Below are 16,326 nucleotides of genomic sequence, written 5' to 3'. Positions count from 1 at the left end.
TGGTTGTATAAATGAACACTAGGGGGTGCTAAAAGCAAGCCAAAACTGCCTAATTGTCTTTTAATTTGACTGATCATGACACTCAGAGGTATTTGAGTGACTATGATGCACTGTTGTTTATCATTTTAATATTTGCTTAATCTTGTTTGCTGAGGTCTCTCACTTTGTGGATATACGCATTGATTGTGAGCTGTCGGGGGCTGCGGAGGAAAATAAGTCCTCAAATGCAACACGTTTAATCTTAAATGTGATCTCTAAAGCATGAAAATGGAAATGAAAGTTCAAATTAATAGATAAATGCTTCCCGCAACCCATCTGACGAGAAAACTTTTTACAGGAACCGATGCTGCATCACTGTGGGGTTTGTTCCAGAGTCCTCTGAGAGCTCACCTGATGCTGCATTTTCTAAAATGGTGTTTTAGATTTTCTCCACTAGAATGCATCGTCTCACTGATCATTATTTGAATCCCAGAGAGTTAAAGTGATGCTCTTTGGAAGTGAGTATTGATCATTGTTTCATAAAAACATGTCTTCTTGGTGCATGAACTAAAAAACTGAACTGCTTATTGATTATAGCGAAACATACTGTATAACTTTAACTTGTAGCAGCAAGCTGCTGCAAGTTTTATTTATAGTTATTTTTCTTTGCTGTTGTTTGTTTCTGCACTACCAGAGGAAAGCTGTAGGCATCTGGTAATGATGGGACTTGACTTGTTTTTTTTTTGTTGTACTTTTATTACGCTTTGCTCACTTTGGTCCAGGTTAACTCCGTGGTTTTACAAAGTACACAGGTCAAAGAAAGTTCACTGATTAGGTTATTTGTCACAAGTCAAAACATTCATCAAATTAGGAAAGGTGCAACATCAGTAAAATGTAAACCAAATCATAAAAGTCAAAGATAATTTTGCTATCTTTAAAGGCGCAATATGTACAAATTTTGCAGAGAAATATTCACAAATCAGTTTATATGTATCAGTCATGTTGGAAGGAAGGTTACAATGAAACAGATTTCCTTCTCAGCCAGCTGGGGTTTGCTAATTTTTCTCCTTTGGCCAAAGATGGACGTAGTCATTGTTTACAATATGTGAGTCTGTGAGGTTGCTGAGTATGCACCAAGCTAACGCTGCAGCACCGGCATTTGTACTTCGACACTGGCAGACAAAAAACTCCAGAGTTGTTTAAAGAATGATAGCCAGTAAACAGGAGAGACCCAGAAGTTATTTCTTGTACCCCTAAGAAGCCACAACATCTTTTTGTTTTACTCTAACATCGGGTGAAGCAGGCTACAGGCTAACATTCACTAACAATGCTTTTAGGCCAAATTGCCAAAGAGGGACATAGTCACTGTTTACAATGTGTGAGCCCCCTGCGGTTGCCAAGTCTGTACCTAGTGGGTGTTGCAGCGCCGGCAACCAACGACTATAGCGTTTTGTAAAGAACTTAAGCCAGTACACAGGAGCAACCTATATTTGTTGTACTTGTAAGAAGTTTTGGCATGTTATTCTTTTACTCTAATATTTGGTAAAAAAGGCTAGAGGCTAACACAAAAGCAAATAATCGGCTCTAAAAGTAACTCAAGCTACTTTTCCATTACCAACCAACTAGATCCATCCATCCTTCTATAAATAACAACAGCCATCAAAGTCTAGAAACAGTAGTGAGAAAGTCACTTGTGTTTTGAAAATGGGCTGCAGTAACCAAATTTAACCAGTGGATGTCATTCTTCCTTCTCTCATACATTTTGCACCTTTAAGAAGTCAAAATATACATTTGCATACATACATTAACCTCCTTCTGCATTTGATACACAACACAGGATGACTCAGCTAAAAACAACTCAACTTAATACTTATGTTACAAAAAAATAAAATGAAAATGTCAAATGTTTTAAACACTTTGTTGCGCACAAGCACAAAGTTTTCCAGTTCAAACAACTTAAAATCTAAAGCTCAGTGCTGCTCTCTCACAGTCTGTTCTACCTTGTGCTGCTACTCTGGAAAGTCCCAGAATAAATAAAGCTTTAATTAGCTGCTGATAATTGTGATTGGTAGGTGGACCAACCAATTAGCAGATTCTATTGCACATGCACATTTCTAGTCATTTCCCCACACACAGCCTCAGCTGTGAGGGTGTGAGTCTGGTAATGATATACTTTTTGGGTCTGTGCACTCATGTATGTTTAAGAACTGACGTCTGGAGTTGCTTGCTCCAGACTTTTCACAAGAGGAGAACAGTTATCAGCTGCTGCATCAAACATCACCAAGATGATTTTTAATTAAACAATGAACTCAACCACCCGTTTAATGAGACACAGGGACGTTACTGGTTCTACTAATCACCTCAATTTAATTCTTAGGGATGGCAAACATTTATATTAATTGGGCGGGGGGATTGGACATAGCTTTTATTTCATCTTACCCTTTTTTTGTATAAATGTTTGACAATGTTCTTGTTTCATTTTTCAGATATTCTCAGTATTTTGTGAAAAATTCTGCTTCATTTTTGGGGAGGATCAAATTTACAAATGCATTTTTAAAAACTGATTTTCTGACTTGAATTCACTTGCATCAGAGATCGATTTGGCCTCATTCCCACCCCAAACAGCCCTTTGACAAATCTCTGTGTCTCAGTTACATTCTGTATCTCTGTGAGTCATTTTTACCTTCATTTGCTGTCTGGTGAGTTTTTCTGCTCAACTTTCAATAATTCCACACGAATCCATTGGATTGCTGTTCAAACTTAGTTTTGGCCTGACATTTTATTGTTATATGAATCCAGGAACCCCATCCTCACTGTTCTGTTGCTGATATGGCATGTTGCATAATCTTTCTGGAACAAGAAGTCATTTTTTGGAAATAGATCCCAATCAGCCATTGATTCCCAAATTATCCATTAGCAAGTTTCTTTTCTATTGAATTGTGTTGATCATGCCAAAAAATTAGTAAAACTGAAGCTGAAAATTCCAAGAAATACGTACAACATCTACGTGCTGAAGCAAGACCAAACTCTGAACATTGAAGTAATCTCAAATGGTTTTTGAACCAGCTGATGTGAAAGGTGTGGAACACTTGTTTAATCAATACATTTGCAGTGGTCCCTAGTAGGAATAAATGCATTGTTAGTTGTACTCTGCTGCACCATTTCCAGGAAGTAAAAGATTGCCGCACCACGGCTGAGCTTCAGATGGCAGGATTTGGTACCTTATTTCCTGATATTTGGCTAACTCTCCTCTGATTGAATAACAGCAACACAACTCTACCACTGGCTCAGTTTGCTTTGCAACACTGATGTTTTATCTCTACAAATTACACAAGCCTAGAGGAGTTTTGCCATGTGGTGGAGTAGCTAATGCTAACAGTTAGCTTCTTCTAGCGAAGATGTTCTCTGACGTTTCCTGGCAGCTAGAATAAACAAAGCCTTCCCTGTCGTGAATCATGATGGGTGAGTCCATAAAGTGACAGTGTGACATAGATCTGTCAAGTTTATCAAATCCTAGAGATTCATTGTCTATTTATATCAGAAGCTAATGCAGGAGATAGGTGTAGGAGACTATTTTCGTGTTCACCCTGCATGAATAACTCAGAGTGACTGATTATAATCAGAAATAATCATTAAAAAATATTTTCTTCAGTCTTCCACACCTTTAAGTCTATTTTCCAACACAATTTACTATGTTCACAGCTTGTTGCCCATCATTATAATACAACATTTCTAAATTAAAAATATCAAAATAAAGACTATTTATTCTTGCATGACATAAAGTTGCAAACTTTGCATATTTTGCATTTTTTTCCTGACAGATTAGTTAACTTTTTATTTTGTTTAGGTCCATAAAGTGACATATGATTAAATGTTTAGAGAGTTAGCTCTGGAAATTAATTGCACTGTTTTTCTTCTCATTTTGAATGGGTTCTCTTTAATTTGGCTCTTCTAGGAACACTATCAGCTTTACCAAGCTTCCAGTGAGTAATCCAAGACTATTAGATTCTGATGTCAAAGATGTTTATTTAATTCTTTTATCTGATTTTTTATTAAAAATCTTTCTTAACTACATGTACTTGAAAGCAAGTTAACTTGATTTTTGTATATGCTTTAAATCCAACAACGGGATGTGACTTAACCACCCCAGACCGAAGACATTCACTGCCTGCTGAGGGATTGAGTCGTCTATCGATGACTGTCGGTGAGAAAAATGAGTAGGTAGAAAAACACACGTATGAGAGGGAATGTGGGCAACACGATGAGATGCAGCAGAGCACAGATAATGTGAGAATGATGTGATGGGTGTTGAAGAGGAAGATGAGGGAGCAGGAAGCAGAGAGGAAGGCTCAGTGTTCACCCACTTGTGTCATGAATAAATCACCGCTGAGATCTTCTTGCTGGTGTGCTTCGTAGTTGTAGCTCATCCCAGATGGCCTAGTTTACCCACAGAGAATAAGCCAAGTCATAATTTACCAGATGGGGACTTTTTCCTGATGGCTTCATCCATCATGGATCGCACAGCACAACGGAAGTGTGAAGGGGACACCAGTCTAACAACCAGGGCATCCCTTCACAACAAACAGAACAATAATTAGATAAGAGGGACAGCTTGAAAAACATTCAGGTTAAATCGCAGATTAAACACAGAACTTTCCAAAAGTCACTGTTTTTACAGCTGCAGAGGAGGATGTTATGTAAAAGTGAGTGGGAAGACAGGATCACTGGCAAAAACAACAGAAAAAGAGTAAATGATAGAGGCTTGTCAGCTACGTACAGCGTTGCACACACAGTGATTGAGTTTGAAGGGAATAAAAAGAGGGTTTTCTCCCTCAGTTTAAACAAAGGAGACATCTTCCTCACTGTTCAAGGCAGAGAGCAGCTGAGTGATTCAAGGGAGTCCTATGTTCAGCCAGGGTGTGATTGATAATGTCATTGTGCCTTTGTGCGCATCACGTAGTGTTGAGGAATTAAATGGAATGGAAAATAAAAGTAAATATTAGTTTGGTTTTCATTATGGTCTTGGGTTGTAATTCTGAACATCATATTCATTCAAATCTGAAATATCATTGTTTCTTCATTAGAACCTAAATTTATCAGCTTTCTCAAGGGATGCTTTGTTAACTTGATCATTAAGGAGTTAAAGAGTATAATTCATTTCTACTGAGGTGCCTTCTTCAGCTGCAAACACCTAAACACCTTAGATAATAGTCGGGTTTAATTACACCTTCCTCTTGATTAAAACTCATCAATAAACAGGGCAAAAAATGTGTGCATTTAAGCTGAAAATACGGTTAAAATACTTGTTTTGAGTAGTGTGCCACCTAGTGGAGAGGGACCTACTTGAAAAACAAAAAATTCTTTAAGAGCAATAATAAAAAGTAATTGATCAGTAATTTGGGGTGGAACTGTACACAGATCCATCCCCTGACATGTTGGTACAAATGTTTGGCACAGACACATGAAGTACACTTTGCATTTGTGAGTCACCCACATAGAAGTGCACACTTGGAGACAAAAAAACTGCCCATCACAAGGACACACAACCATTGACATGCACACTCACACTTAAGCCTAGTTTATGCTTTTGCATCAGCTCCACAAGGGAGAGACGCACACGTACTGACCAGGGGGGGACTGGGACCAAAATTTGGCCCTGGCATTTTTACGAATCGTCAGCCCTCAGTCGGCCCTCCCCGTGAGGGTGGGGGGTGTTGCCGCCCGCAGACTCGTCTCTAGGCCGAATGTGAGATCTAATAGAGCTCCGGGAGTTGACGTCACTTCTCCCGGCATGCAACAGTTCAAATCGAAACGGCGCCATATTGGCATGCAGAAGCCGGCAGCTGGACTATTTATTATTGTCAGAAAACTCAATCAAACGGGAAATATGGTAGATTCCTGTTGTGCCCCAGGATGCAGAATAGACGCAGACGACATAAGGAATGAGCCATCTACAGGATTCCCCAAGATCCGGAGCGCCGCAAACGTTGGATCATTGTAATAAAACGCACTAGTGACCGGACGAAAATGAAGCTGTGGGATCCCGAGAGTAAAGGTTTTCGCTTATGCAGCGACCACTTCATATCAGGTACTTAAACCAACATTTCCTCAACTGTGTATGGTATTTATTTTAAATGCTTTTATTACGATTCTTAGTGGGCTTCCTAAACTTATTTTGGCGTGGCTTTTTCTGTCTTATTACTCATAGCAGCAAGTAAACATCACGTAAAACATTGCCTCGTGAGTTCTGCGTGCTGCCGTTTACGTGTTTTATGATCACAGCAATTAACCGGCTAAGCTGTATTTAATTTTTAAGCAATGGTTGATCAATCGTCAGATCACACATAAAAAGCACTTTGGATTGCTATTATCTGTGTCACCGAGACTACTTACGTGTAAATCTGTTATTTGTCCGTCCATCCATCCATTTTCATCCGCGTATCCGGAGTCGGGTTGCGGGGGCAGTAGCGTGACTTCCCTCTCCCCAGCCGCCGGAGCCAGCTCCTCCGGGTAAGTCCCAAGGGGTTTCCCCGGCCAGGTCCGGTGTTGTGCCGGTAAGAAGTCCGCTACGACAGCTTCTGGCGTTTTTAAAAAGTATCCCAGGGGCACGGTAAGGGTCGGAGATGTTTAGTCTATTTAATTTCTGACTATATAAAACGATTTCTTCTGTTTTAAAGTGTGAAGTAAACTCCGACGAAGTAAAATCCAAGCGGATCCCGTTCATGTTCATGGTTACATCCGTGTTTGTTTACCTTTTTTCATGCCAAAATGGCGTCCACTAACTGAAAGTCACGTGGGGTCCGGAGCTCTATATGGACTGGGACTGTTAAATTACAAGCAGGGCCAGACCACTGCGACCGGGAACCCTGGCCTTCCAGATCAGCTCATTCTCCAAAGGCGGAGATCAGCGGGACATTAGCTACATGCTAACGGGGTAAAACAACTCCTAAGTCATCGCTCTACGGCGTTTTTCCTGCTAAAAATGCCTGGAAATACTCTGTTAGCCTCGGGTTACCATGTTACCATGTATACGGTTCTGCAGATCACCAACTGTGGAGTAGTATCGGCCCAAGCTTGGCAAGCAGCCCAGTTGGTTAAGCAGCCCACCGGGACAGTGCCAGAATGCCAGACAGACCAGTCCACCCCTGATACTGACAGAGACGTTTTGCCTTCGTACTTCTCCGTCTCCTGGGTAGCAACGCAAAGCAATTCCCTTCAGGACAACAGAGGTCGAAGTTCTGGTTTATCCAGTCATGTATGCGGTCCAAGATGGTGCATTTACTACAGGGAGGCTAAGTCACGCCCATCTACTTTCAGACCATGGGTCCTCTGAAGAATAAAAAAATGAATGCAAGTCAAAGAGGCCAAAAATGCTATTTTCTAATCCTGCTTACTATGTTCCGTGGATTCCACATATGATGTTCGTGAAATTTAAAGACACATTTCGATACCAAGAAAGCGCTTATTTTCGAACGAGGGGAAACGTTATTTTAGGTTTTGTGTGAAAATAACTTCAGGACTACAAATGCGCATCACGAAAGTGACGCCATCGAACCAGACACGGAGAAAAACAGAGGGAAGAGGGCTGCAAGTTTAGCTATCTTGAAACCCTTCCTTCAGGAGGAAAGAACCACCATAAATCTGGCCATGTGGTAAGTAGTAGCTACGCTGGGGTAGAGATTATGTGGTGACGTCATATATGTGACGTGCCGACATCTGATTTGTAGTCATGCTAATTACGAACTTTTACAAGCTGATGCATCTCAAAGTACGTGACTGGCATAATCTAAACACCCATCATTAGTTTTCATTTAAATTGCAGTACAACATATATGCGATGCAGGGCCTAAGGCAAAGTGGATTAGAAAATAGCGTTTTTAGCCTCATTGACTTGCATTCATTTTTTTGTTTGTAATTCTGGGGACCCATGAGCAGAAAGGGAGGAGACTTAGGCTTGGATTATGCTTGACGCGTCCGCGAGGTTCGCACGGCTCCGCGTGGCAAAATTGCATCATTTTAACAACCACGCCCCTCCACCGCGCCTCCGCACGGCCGAAAATTTCCGCACAGCGCACCTAGGAAATTTTCTAACCACGCGAACAGTCGGACGCGGAAAAACATGGCGGACTGGCAAGAACTAGTATGGCAGAGGTTCGTAAATACAGACATTTGTATGATTCAGCTCTCAGAGATCACCGTGATCAACATGTTGTTAATAATTCTTGGAGAGAAGTAGCTCGCACTGTCGGAAAAGACGAGGACGCTGTTAAAAAAATGCTGGAATGCCATGTTGTAAACAGTCATTTTTACTTCTACTACGGTGTAGTGTTGGATGCATGCCGTAGAACTCCATGCTGCCCCGTTCAGTTTGGGAGAATATTGGCTCACCGCAGAGACAAGCCGCATGAACCATAAACGCTGCGAGTTGTGAAGCGTGCTCCATCCGCGAGCCGCATCACCGCGCGGAAAGTGAATGCGTCAAGCATAAACCAAGCTTTAGGCTCCCTACAGTGTTTATATTCGGTTTTTTTGTATTTTAGATACTTTTTAATACAGGTAAATTTGTCTCTTATTCTCCTCCACCTCTTCTTGCGATCGGCACCTCGAAACCCACATTTCCCATCATTTCTGTCCACAAATAAAATACTTGCTGCATATCTTTTTACTCTTCCAGTCCCAGGTGAATAAAACATTCATATTTAGTTTTCTGCTAGGTATTCTTCAAGCTGCTCAATGTCTGCCGCTAGATATCGTCAGCTCTCTTTTTTTATTGAGGACGCAATGGCAGTGCTGTTGATGAATTTAAAGGAAGCAGCGTCCTAACCAATCACAAGCATGCATTCTCCATCTTGTTTGATGGATGTTTAGAAAAGTAGGCGCAACTCCGTTCATCCTTGCAAGCCTGCTGGAGAGCCCTCGCAATGACAGATGCATGTCTCCGCACTGACGCAAACACATCAGTATAAACTGGGCCTTTGGGACAGCTTAGAGTCTCTAATCAACCTGGCGTGCATGATTTTGCTGTGTGCGGAAACCAGAATATACCGGGGAAAACCCTTGCATGCGTGGGGAGAATTACATACAGACAGGCTGCATGCAGGATTTAAACATGCAACCTTCATGCTGCGAGACAACAGTGCTACCAGCTGTGCCACAGTGCACCCCCAAAGCAAGATTTAATTTGAAGTTTTTATGCAGAGCAACATCACATATTATTTTGGATCAGGATGAACAATAAAAAATAAATAAATAACCACTCACTGCTTCTTTATTTTGTCACATTTGGTTGTTTTTGTGATATTTTCTCAACACAAGTTTAACCATTGTCTCGTCGAGGGCATCAAAATGTCTGCCAGGCAACTACAGAGAAGGACTGGCACCCGTCAGGTGTTAAAAACACACCTGTTGCTGGAATCTTGTAATAAGTTCAATAACACGAGTGTGAAGATTGATGGTTTCTGATTAGCATTGATTTAATAACTGATTGCGTGGCAAAGCTTCCTATTTCCAACTAAAACTGACAGTGAACTGCATGATCTAGCTGCACAGTTAAGAGTTGTGTAGGGAAAGCATTAATATTGATTCTGCAGAGGTGTGGGACTGGATAATGTGCTGAGAGCTGGAGGACTGTGGCTGACAGAGGAACAGATTAAGTTAATGTGACCTTTTCTGAAATTAGCTGCATCAGTAAATGTTAAATAAGAAAAGACAACACCTGATGGTCCAGGGACCAAAGGACGGTGCTGCTCTTTTTGGTTGATTTTTTGGTTTTATTATCTTTTTTAATAAATGCTGTTGATCTTATTGTCCAGCATTAAGATGCAACTGAAGGCTAAATGAGCCGTTTTCTCCAGGTGAAAATTGTCCTACAAAACCAGTTCATTGGAGTTCTCACATTTATAACATTGTGCAGGAAATGCCACAATCAAAAAAGTGTATTAGTGTAAATGTGTCACAAATGGAAAAAGTGTAGAGGTGTAGGACCCAAATACTGATAAAAGAGGCAGAGTCAAGAAATTGATTTTTCCATTTTACATAAGAAACAAAACTACAGACATTGAGAGACTAGACCTGACAAACAAGGTTCAGGGAAGAAAAATGAGAATCATTTAAATGTTGAGGCAGATTATGACTAAGTAAATGAAAGGTCTTCTGAGACATTAATCCCAAAACTGGTGTGGACCCGGAAGTAAAACAGCTTCCAAAATAAAACAGGGAGCTTTAAAGCAAGTTGCACTAAAAACAGCATTGTAGATGCTCTGTGATGACAAAATGAAACAAAGAAAATGAAGGAAATTAAACTAAAAAGGTTTTGAAATCCAGAAATCTTTTGATAAGAACATTTCCTACAAATGACAAAGACATTATTTTGCATTCCTGGTTACCTCTTTAGGCAAAAGTTATCAAATTTTACAATAAAACGATTATAGGTGATAAGTGACTCCATTTTACTGAATTTCAGTTCCGGTTGTGCTTTTTTGTCTCCCAAACCAGAATCTCCCCACCTTCAGGCAGTCACTCTCTCTGGCTGAAAAAATATTATCCACTGTCTGACCTCCTTTTCGCCTCACACTTTCATCCTCTGAGTGTTCACGTCTGTTACTCTCACTTCCCCCCTCTCTCGTATATTATCTTACTGTAGGTCTTATTTGCTTCTTCGTGGCTATCTCATGTTATAAAAACCTGAATGATTCTTTTTTTTCTTTTTAGTCAAGATACACTCAAACACACACACACACACACACACACACACACACACACACACACACACACACACATGCTTGAAAATCAAAGCAGCCATCATTGTGGCCGCTGTCAAGTCAGATCACCGAGCAGCTGGGGATAAATAGGTATAGGAGGAGGGGAGCGACTTGAAGGTTGGGCACTTTAAACATTCTCATCTTGTGTCCCAGGATCACTCTGGCCATATGCAGCTGTCTCAATTTAAAAAAATCTGTATGTGGATGTTGTGCAGAACCTTGTGTCTGTTCACTCTAGGAGCCACTCAGCCCAGTGGGACCTCAAACCTGCTTGCAATCACACTGATGAGGGTGTGTGTTGTCTGCTTGAATGTGTTTAGTAAAAAAGTACAACATGTAAATTAAAGCATTTTGACCTTTAAAGCATCACCTCTTCTATATGTGTTGTTATTTTACAGGCTTCCAAAAAGGAAACACTAATTTCTGCAAAGCAAGATCTGTTCCTCAATCTTGCTTTTCTTTTTGACAAGTCTGCACACTTGCCTTCACTTCAATGCCAAAAATAAACACAACTTTGTTGTCTCACTGATACAGGGTCATTTTGTTACTTTGCTCAAGAATCTTTATAAGTTCGTGACCTTTACTGATCTGGCTTAAAGCTGTTCTAACGAATCTACAGAACAGGTTAGGTTTTGAACACAAACACAGTAACAGACTATTCACCCTTCTCCTCAAGTATCTTCCCTGAGACGATTCTGCCGAAACCAGAGACCTGTGAAGCCAGACGAAACAAGATATTGCTTAACATCAGTGATGGTTTCTTAGGTCCAAACTTTTATTGTTGCCCGTAACTTCAAATTGTGTTTTTCTTTTTGGGACTCTGTTAGTTTGTCCTGAAGTTGAAGTGGTAGCAGCCGACTTTTTCTACTTCTTTGATATTATTGAGCCGTGAACTTCTCACACCAGTGGTGTTCTGTTGCTAAATATGCGTGTAATGAATGGAGGACCCAGGAAATTGCGGTGGTCCGGCGAGACAGGCAACCGGGTTGTCCAATAGTTGGTTTTGGTCTGAAACATTTTATCAGTAGAGGTTTTTAGACAAATGCAAGTTTGTATATATATATATATATAGTTATTTAATTTTTTGACAGCGGTTAAAAGAGGTTTGCAGAAATATTTTCATTCTCATTTTTAGATTTCCCTGAAGGCCAAAATTAGAGTTAACTGTGTTCAGACGTGGCACAGGAGTTAAGTGCTCGCCCCGTAATCGGAAGGTTGCAGGTTCGAGCCCCGCTCAGTCTGTTACTGTCGTTGTGTCCTTGGGCAAGACACTTAACCCACGTTGCCTGCTGGTGGTGGCGCGTGTGCTTGGCAGCCTCACCTCTGTCAGTGCACCCCAGGGCAGCTGTGGCTACATTGTAGTTCATCCCCACCAGTGTGTGAATGTGTGTGTGTGAATGGGTGAATGACTGATTGTGTTGTAAAGCGCCTTGGGGGGTTCCAGGACTCTAGAAGGCGCTATATCAAATACAGGCCATTTGCCATTCTTATTCAGAAAATCACATAAAAACTTACAGTTACAATTTAAATAAGCTAAGAAAGAATCAAAAGGTTTCTCTCCAGTCTGTTACCGTTGGGAGCCTTCCCAGATGTTTTCTTTGAATGAGTCACAGTTGTTTTCCAACACGTGACTGTAGACCTTTTTTGGCCTTTGCTCGTGTTTTTGGAACTTTTCAAGAAATTTACAACTACTTGTAATTTTTCTGGCAAATTCTCTTTTGCAATTCTGAGCCAAAAATACAGCAAACAGCATTAAAATGATCCAGGTCAGAGAGAGAGGAGGGTGTTTGCTGCTGTTGGTGATGAAGTGTTGTCTTTTCTCTCCCTGGGTTTGTGTCTGTACCTCTGTCTCACACTGTCTGGGTCAGCCACTGATACTTTATTATCTGCTTTTCTGCTAATCATTTACAACACAGAGGTTGTAGAACAGCAACAACAAACACCTGACTAGAAAAATGATAAGTAGGACCGTGTTTGTCAAACAGCTGCTTCCATCCTGGAAAGAGATTAAACTGAATCTGAGACAAGTTGTCGCTGAACTGTCATTGTTTGTAAAACCTTTTTGTTTCTTTTATGGTAGAAAATTGGAACAATCCCTGTCTGCTTGCTTTTGTTACACAAATCGTTTATAAAATCTTGATTTGCCCTCTAAAAAAGAATTTTTTTTAAATTTCTCAGACATTCCTGACTTGTTTGTTGTTCTTTTCTTGAAAGTGCAAAATGTAGGAGTAAGAAAGACATCCTGTGGTCAATTCTAGCTACTGCAGTTCATTGTTTTAAACAAAAAGTTACTTTCTCATTCTCATTTCACAAGTTTCATGACTGTTTCCAGTTATGGATCAGCGCCAGATTATAGATGACACGTGCAGATGAGTCATACACAACAAGTAGATGACTACATTGTCATATTTGGTGTTAGCGCCAGGGTGTTTTGTGGTAGGGATAACTTACTACACCTTTTACGGTAGTATGCCTCCAGCATTAGAAGTGTGGTTATTACATACATTTCACTGTAATGCCAAGTTGTTGGTAACTGAAGAAGTAGCTTGAGATATGTTTAGAGCTATTTGTTTCTAATTCACTATTAGCATTTTTAGCTCAACGTTAGCCTCCAGCCTGCTTTACCTGATGTTAGAGTAAAACAAAAAGATGACATGGCTTCTAAGAGGTAAAATAAAAAACTTCTGGGCCGCTCCTGTTTACTGGCTTTGGTTCTTATAACTCTGAAGCTTTTTGCTTGCCAGTGTGGAATTACAAAGGCTGTAGCGTTAGCTCGGTGCAGACTCGCAAACCTGCAGGCTCACAGATGTAAACAAAGACAGCACCCCTTTTTGACCATTTTGAAATGAGAAAAACCGACAACCCTCCAGCCGGTGGAGAAGAAAATCTGTTTTAATGTAACCTTCCTTCCAACACGACTGAGAAATTTCATTATTTTATTGTAAAAGTACTACATATTGCTTCTTTAAGTACAAAATTCCAAGATTATGAGACAGAAGGAGACGATTGATTTACTGTGAATTTCTCCCAACTAAACTGCTGCTGAATCCGACGGGACATGAAAATGTGCCAAGTGTCTTCTGTGAAGTTCCAGTAGTGGTATGCATGCTTTTCCCTCATCCTTTGTGATGGTCTCTTCACACTACAGCTCCCCTTTTCCTGTCCCTGTTTCCATGGAGACCAAAAGAGGTGTGGAGAATCCTGAAGCCTCCGTGTGGTTGATGGGTTTGTCGTATGTGCTGCCTGCCAACCATCACTTACGCTGCCACTTAAATAGAACAGGTGTTGTACATAGCTCTGATTTTTGTTTTATTTAAATAATGTGGACGTTTAAAATATTATAAAATGAAAGCATGTACTTGTTTACAATATTTTGTTGATAGATTGAAAGTGCTGTGAATTCCTCTCTGAAATGAGAGCAAAGGAAGTTATTCTTTAACAATTCCGTTAGTTTTTACATCCCGTGCCAATTTTTATCTAAGTAATGACACCCCCCACCCCTTATCATTCCTCTCCTCATAAACAGTGACGATGACCTGGCCTATTGTTTGTAGGGTTGTGTCCTCCTTTTCTTCACTGACAGGCTCGTTTGTTGATCTCCTAACTAGATTAGCACTTGTCCGATTAACTGCTTGCAACCCCCTAAAGCCGCCTGGTGCTGAAACGGTTCGGGGCAGGGCTTCTCCTGCTGACTGTCCCAGCTTAGATCGAGTCACAGCCCACGACACGCTTTCCCTTTTTACACCTGATAAACTTGTGGACAATGTCCGCCACAGGCACCATTAACTGAAGATGCAAAGAGCTGAAAAGGTGAGTTTAAAAGAAAACACACATTCACAAGGGAAATGTTTGTTTTTTAACAATTGATGAATTTTTGGAGGAGGGCTGGCCTACTTACAGCATGTTAGAAGGGTGGTGTACACAAGGCCAGCAGGATAATTTCCGTTCCGTCCGTTTGTGTGTTTGCTGAATGAAGGAAACCAGGAACAATGTGGGTTTCTCGTGCAATATCCTGGTAGTTAAAATTGGAAGAATTTTATTATACCGAGATTTTGATCAGGTGTGTAACAGGACATTGATCCAATACATTGGTCATTGATCCAAAATGCAAAAATCAGTGGAATAACTATTTTTTAAATGCACTTTTATTTTAAAATTTCTTTATTTTGAATTTCCGTCGATGTGCCGTTTTCCACCAAATGTGTTAAATGAAGTAGCTAGAGGCGTCATGGCGAGCAGTGAGAAAACAGTCTGTGAAGAAATTTTCTCTCCCATGGGAAATATTTGTGTTGTAATATAATTTCCCATTGATCGTGGATCCTACATCGTATCAAATCAAAGTGATAGTGTGACAGAATTTGAGATATCGCCAAACATTAAATATGTTACACGAAATAATAGCATGATCACACTAGTGATGTACACCCCTCATGCTTACTGAGTAAGCTAGCTGTAATTTTCTGAGATTTTTATTTCTTAATTTGACTTCTTTATGTCCTTATTAGTCAAAAAATATAATAAACATGTATTATTTGTGGTACATTGTGTGTTTCTAACTAAAACAGTTAAAGCCATACAGGAAACCCACTGAAACAGAATAGTCCTTCCAGATATGAAGCGATAAAGCTCCATGCACTGCAGACTTCCATTTCTTTGCCCTTTGACCCATCACCTTTTCATTCCCGCTCCTCTCTGAATCATCATGACAGACTGAACTCTTACAATGCAAAGGTGAGGCCAAAATGCGAATGGGCTGAGGCGAGCGAGCTGCGCTGGGGGGTTCTGAGACAGAGAGATATGCACGGGTGGCCAGAGCAAATTTTTCCACCCAGTGCTGGAGTTGGGTTGACAGCCATCATGTGGGTATCAGGGACAACAGGCTGAGGGAGGACTGCGTGCAAGTCTGGCCTTTTGCAACAATCCTCCCCAGTGCTGTGCAATCACTCAGAGCATCTACTGGAGTGACAGTTCAGTAAATTTCCACTGTTTTAGGGCTGAGGCCCCAGCTGTCAGGCTGGAGCAGCAGGGATGTGCTCGATGGAGTTGAAATGACTCTAGGAGAGAGTGGGGAGTTTGGTATTGCCTTTCAGACATTCGGAAAGATGCTGCAGCTTTGTGGCTTAAGGGGAAGAACAGTTCCCTACCTTTGTTTCTTGTTCTGTATCTGTGTCTTGTTGGTTCAAGAGATCAAGAGAATGATACCCTCTGTGATGCTGGCAGACAAAAAAAAAAGACTGAATCTGAGCTGAAGAGATGTAATACATGATGACTTTAGTCTCATGTATGTGAATCTATAGACACGACTGAATAAATGGCTTCCTAGTTGGTGATTATTTAAATTATAACATGTTTGTTATGATCATACCAACGATGCACATCTAATCTTAAGCTTTTTTTTTTTACTATTTTTTGCAGGGAGGTTATAAAATATTGAACAAAAAAGGGAAAAAATAAAAAAAATATATAAAAGTATGTTAATATTGTGATAAATAACAAGAAAAATTAATGGGATAAAAAGTATAATAGGGAGGTGGAAAGTTTGACTAGTAGAAGCTTTGATGTTCCACTTGAGAGTAAATCTGTAAGG

This window comes from Nothobranchius furzeri, chromosome 12 (assembly GCF_043380555.1).
Source record: "Nothobranchius furzeri strain GRZ-AD chromosome 12, NfurGRZ-RIMD1, whole genome shotgun sequence".
Lineage (NCBI taxonomy): Eukaryota > Metazoa > Chordata > Actinopteri > Cyprinodontiformes > Nothobranchiidae > Nothobranchius > Nothobranchius furzeri.
This window is presented reverse-complemented; position numbering follows the sequence as displayed.